The sequence below is a fragment of the Corvus brachyrhynchos genome, unplaced genomic scaffold (assembly GCF_000691975.1).
Source record: "Corvus brachyrhynchos isolate BGI_N302 unplaced genomic scaffold, ASM69197v1 scaffold54, whole genome shotgun sequence".
NCBI classification, from domain to species: Eukaryota; Metazoa; Chordata; class Aves; order Passeriformes; family Corvidae; genus Corvus; species Corvus brachyrhynchos.
The window spans coordinates 1,874,858-1,880,543 of NW_008237902.1; the positions used below are offsets into that span (position 1 = coordinate 1,874,858).

Genomic DNA, 5,686 nt, shown 5'->3' on the forward strand with positions numbered 1-5,686 from the left:
GCAGGAGCTTGTGTCGGAGCTTGTGTCACTGCTTACTCCCTCACCCTTTTACAAGGAGCTCCTGTTCTCAGCTCTCAGCTGGCTTGGGGAAGGCTTTGGGGTACAAACACTACAAACAGTAATCCAGGGCTGGGATCAGAAAGGCAGATTTTGGAGAGCAATGCAGACGGGCTTTCTGGGGTTGGTGAGAGGCAGGTACAGCCTCAACAGTGGCAGGCAGAGCTCTGCAAGATTGACCCATACTGTTCTGTAGGGGTGCATCAATAATTTTGCTTAGATACTGCTCATGTCAGGGTCTCATTTATTTTACGGCTGGAAGACATAATATAGTGAAAAACAGGATATTTTCTAGAAATTCTGCCCTGTGAGGGTGATGAGGCACTGGCACTGATTTCCCAGAGAAGCTGTACATGTCCCATCTTGGAAGTGTTCAAGGGCAGGTTGGACAGGACTTGGAGCAGCCTGGTCACATGGAAGGTGTCCCTCCCTATGGCAGCAGGGCTGAAACTAGAAGTTCTTTAAGGTGCCTTCCAGCCCAAACCATTCTGGAATCCTGTGTTCCTCTGGCAATGCTGAACTCCAACTGATTGTGCAGAATCAAAAAGAATGGTCATACAAAACTGAGGAAAACTTACCTGATGTTATACCAGCGATGCCATCAAAGGCCCGCCTTGTGGCTGACTGATGGCCAGGTCATCGAATGCACGAACCTGTTTGCACAGGAGCAGAGGAGTAGCCCTGAGCCCCCAGCATCCCTGCTGCAAGGCACACGCCCCTCTCCCCACATCACCCAGCCAAGAGAGAGCCAAACCCCCAAACGTACCTCTCCCCCAGGCACTTTCCTCCCTTCGGTCACCCCCACAGTTATTTCTTGGCCCTTGCCATAGCACAAGAACAGGAGACCGAGCTGGAGGCAAACTGAAGCTGTGCAGGCAGTCCTGCTCTGCTAATCCCCACTGCCTGCACGACTGGGAGGGGTCAGGGTGTCTCAGCCTTCATTGTCTCTAGCACATCAGCCTCTGCCATCACAGTCACTGTGCCCAGGCCTTGGGGTGCAGCTCTGTCCTGGCACGCCTTGTGCTGCATGCAGGAACGGCTGCTGCTCACAGGTCTCCTCTTTCCTTCTCCGATTACCCCGAGCTGTGTGGGTGTGTTTGCACTAGAACTGCCAGGCGAGGCCAAGCAGGTTGTTCCAAGGTGCTAATCAGCATCAGAGCACAGGAACAAGCTGCTTTGTTCTGAGGTATCACAGCCCCTTTCCTTAGTGCGGGCTGGTTTGCCGACTCTTTTTGCTGTGCCAAGGCTGCTTGATCTTAGAAAGAGGGAGCTGGCAGGGAGAGCACTGGAGGCCTGGGCTTTAGTCCCAGCCTTGCCACAAGGTTTCCAGGAAAAGGACCTGGGCTGGGATCCATTCACAGCCCGCAGTTGCTCCAGCTCTCAATGGCAATGTTCTTCCCTCCATCAGCAGCTGCCCTCAGCGCAGGGCCAGAGCTGGCAGCTGCACTTCCACCCATTCAGCTCACAGAAAAAAGAGAAGATATTTTCTAAATTATGTTTAATCATAAAGGCTTATTTCTCAATCATTCTGGCTTATTCCAATGAAGATTTGAAGCACAGGTTTTAGGCAGAGCTCTGACAGTCACCAAGGGTCACATTCTGCCCAAAAAGAGTTTAGCTTTTCATCCTCTCGTGATCTGGTAAAGCTTTTACTTTCGTGACTTCCACGATCTCTCCCAATATGCCAGTATGTTCACAATGGTGACGTTGCAACCTGCAGGGAGAGAAGAGCATGGTAAAAAGATCCCCAAATGCTGTGCAAAATGGAAAGGGCCACATCTAAGGCACATGGAGAACTGCACCCTTGGCAAGCACTCCTCCGTCCACCCAGCAGGGCAAGGAGCAGTGGAGACATCCCAAGTATTTTGAATGATGAGCCTCCTGACTCTTCAATATCTTTATTTTTTTTAATATCTTTCAAAATAATTTTCTCCCAAAAGATCAAGGGGGGCACCCAGGAGTGGCCTCACAACATGTGCCATGTGCACACAAAACATTTGCAGAAGCCATTTTCCTGGTAAGTAATAGGAAGGAAATAACACAGAGACTCCTGACAGTAACCACAGTCACCTGGAGTTTTGGGTAAAAGGGAATTTTTTGATATCCAGGGAATCCTTTCTGGACTCCAGGCCAGACTGTGGGTTTTTTAAACAATGGGTATCAAGCTGTGATCATAGGCTTGTAGCACATTAAGGTTAACCCAAGATATGTAAAATTCAGCAGTCTCCATTTGGGGAGTTTGTGAGAGGTTTTTCTCATTACGTGGTTTAGACTTGCTGCCTGGGGTTAGCTGCTCCCCAAACAAGATCCAGAGAAGTCCTTTGCTGAGGGAAAGCCCAGACCAGCTTGGAGTTGTGTTGTAAGAAGAAGGCAAGTCCTCCTCACCTCCCAAACTTTAAAGCAAACACATTTTCCAACCCCACTGTCCCCATAAACCTGGAATGATGTCTCACCTCTCTCCCAGGTGTGCTGAGGAGAGGAACATGTGAGCCAGACCATGAGGATGGAGCCTCGCTCAGGCCTCTGCACCCAGGGGAGACCCAGGACTCTGTGAATCCCAGGACACGCCAGGGCCAGGCACAATGAACAACGGTGAAAAACAGTGAATATTCCAGCAGGAAATTGATCATGTTTGGGATGAACCTTGATCCCACACCGATACTGATGGTGCTGGAAAATGACATTAGTCCTTCTGATGGGAGTGAAACCAGTCCATTTCCAGCATGTACCATATGATGGTGCCTTCCTTGACTCTCAGCACTGCTCATGCTGAGAGCAGACACATTTTCCCTAGGGAAAACAGACTCAAAATATCCGTTTGTTCCAAGAAAATAATTCAGTGCCTCTAAAGGGTATCTGGTTCTGTGACTTGAAGTCTCTCTTGTAGTCACCTGCTCCACCATTACTGTTCAGTGTGCTATCCTGGAGGTCCAGGAAGGGCAAATACACGTGAATAAATGGAATGGCGAAACAAAATCCATCTATAATTATGATATCAGAGCAGCACAAAGTCTTTTTGATGTCATCCAGCAGCTCACTGAAATCTTTAAGTGATTTTGTGCTGTGAGAAAGAACAAGCACAGGAGGAAAGCACTGTCAGCAAGAAGGAGGTGACATTGGGGCTGTCACCCTGTGGAACCCTCCATTGTCTTCACACCAGGTGCTGGCTGGAAGGGGGATTGTCTGTGGTCCCCATCCCCAATGCACTTTTGGAGAAGGCACAGGTGCCAGGCAAGGCAGGAGCCCCTGGGTGCTGATGGCATGGGGATGCTCATCCCAAGGGAGCAGCCTGGGGTTTCCCCAGTGCCCACCCAGGCAGGCAGGATCTGCAGCTCTGCAGGAACCCTCACCCCTGCCCTTGTGTGGGACCCAAACCCCTGACCCACTCAGTCTAGAACTGAACCAGTGACTTCCTGGCCCAAAGGCAAGAACACTCTCAACCAAGTCAGCCTGAACTGATTATTTTTAAATTACGTTTGCTAAAAGCAAGAATGAGCAGAAGAGTTGGGGGAAGCAGGGAGTCACATTGCTCTAATCATCTACATTTCAGTGACAGCTTTACTGCTTTTATTTCAAGTCAGCTTGGCAAAAGCCCTTTATCAAGAGCTCTCCTGCAGCATGTGTTTCAAGTCCATAGTAGGATTTTGGATGTGACACATCACTGGGCTGCGAGAGGGCAGGAAGGAGCACGACCTCCCTCGAGTGCTCACAGAAAATAAGTCCAAGCCATTCTGGACAGGGTTCTTGGCTTGACATGACCTAAAAGGGTTTCTTTTTAAACTTCCATTTGATTTTAAACAAAGCACCACAAAACTGATTAAGAGCTTTTGCCCACCTATATAATACTTTAAGCTCTGTGTGCCATTAGAATACTTTTAGCGGCACATGTGATGAGCCTACCAAGGAGGTGTAGAGGATCTACAGCCTGGATTATTATAAAAGTGGGCAAGGAAAGAAAAGAAAATTTTTCCTCTACTGGAAGCAGTTCATCCAGACCTTTCCCTGCTAAACAACATCTGACATTTGTAGACAGTGCTGTCTGCCCACAGCCCACCTGCTCTAGTGGGACGGGGTTGGTTGTTCATGTTCTGAGCACAAACTGGAGATAAAACAATATCTCCGCTGCCTTCAGTGCCTGGCTGTTCCTCCCCTGCCATCCAGGATGGGTCAGGATGAGAGACAGGAGTCTGCAATCATCTCTCACCTCTAAACCTGCTAAGTTTGGTACGAATTCCTGGAGGAGCCAGCAGAGGCCTTTCCTGCCTCCCTGCACACCTCTCTGGCAGGCGCAGCCTGGGACTAGCAGGGGAGCAAAAGCCATTCAGGCCCCAAAATCAGGCGACGTTTTTGCCAGGTTATGTCATGACATTGGGCAAGTTTGGGCTGGGGCACATGGTCATAAAGAAAACCAGCCACCCAGAGCTGGGGGTGACAGGGGGGCCATAAAACTCTCCCAGCAACTGCAGGCGGGCCAGTGCCTCCCATGCAGGACCATCAGCTCATTTGGGGCTGCCAAGGCTTCTTCGGCTGCTTCAGGAACTGCTGCAGAGTTCTGTGAGCTCTTATTAAGAAGGAGCTTTGTGGTTCACAGTCTGCACAAACAGTAAACTACATCGGAATTAATCCCAAATATATTTTTAAAAAGCAGAAAAGCTGATTTTTTTTAGTTTTTCTTCTCCCCCCCCCACCCCCCCCATTTTTTTAACAGAAAAACCTGGCATTTTGAAAGTTTATTTTGAAATTGAAATAAGGCTGAGTGGGGCCTACACTGAAACAGGGATCGCAGCTAACAGAACGTCTCTGTATGGAATACAACAAGGAAATTATTTCCTCAAGGTGGAAATTTATTGCTCCAAGGTGGAAGGCGGAGTGTTTTAAAGAGGTTTTTAATTAATAAAGGGAAACGTGCCAAGAATGCGTTGCATGTTTGAGCTCTCTGCATTAAATACTGCTAACCTGTTGAGGGCTAATTTAGGCTGCAATAATAAATAACAATACACACAGAGGCATAAACAGCCTCCTGCACCTTTAGCAAAATGCATTTAGATGGCTCTATCACATTTTAAACAAATTTTAGGCAAAGAGATGTTGTCTCTTGGGATGCCAAGTAGCTCAGGGCACTTGTCTCCTCAGGTCAGGACACAAAGCCAAGTACCAAAAGTCCCTGGAGCTGGAGAACAGCAGCGTGGTAGGGCTTGGCAGGATATTTATAACATCCCTGGAACAGGAAGGGACTGTGAGACACAAAAGAATTTCTCTGTTTCGTATTTTTTCCCGCAGTAATGCAATTCTAGGCATTCTCACCCAAAACCAGGATGCAATTTCCCAGTGGTCCCAGTCCCTTAGGTGTTAAGTCGCACCGACTTCCATCAAAACCCAATCCTGCATGGCCCAGATTTTCAAAGGAATTTAGGCTCTTAAACTTGCAGATTTGTGCTGAGAGGGATTTTTTTCAAAGCACCTCAACATTTTAAGTGGCTCAGGGGGGAATGGTGCCAAATCTTATCCTACAGGTTTTCTTCTTTGTGGTCCCCAGGCGAGTCATCTCCTGGCACTGGGTTCCACAAGTTCATAACGTGAGGCTCCACCAACAAACACACAACTTACCCTGATTTAAATTCCTCCCCAC

General features: G+C 48.4%; 2 long non-coding RNA genes across 2 annotated transcripts in view; one reads left to right on the forward strand and one right to left on the reverse strand.

Moving 5' to 3' along the window:
* The window catches only part of LOC108446423, a 7,473-nt gene extending 7,445 nt beyond the window's left edge, over window positions 1-28 (reverse strand). The window contains exon 1 of the long non-coding RNA XR_001861589.1: window positions 1-28. This exon is cut by the window's left edge and continues 308 nt beyond it. This is a non-coding gene — a long non-coding RNA (uncharacterized LOC108446423).
* Window positions 1-4,725, forward strand: part of LOC108446422 — a 17,666-nt gene extending 12,941 nt beyond the window's left edge. Inside the window, exon 4 of the long non-coding RNA XR_001861588.1 lies at window positions 2,522-4,725. This is a non-coding gene — a long non-coding RNA (uncharacterized LOC108446422). The remainder of the gene's footprint in view (window positions 1-2,521) is intronic.
* The last annotated feature ends 961 nt before the right edge of the window (window positions 4,726-5,686 follow it).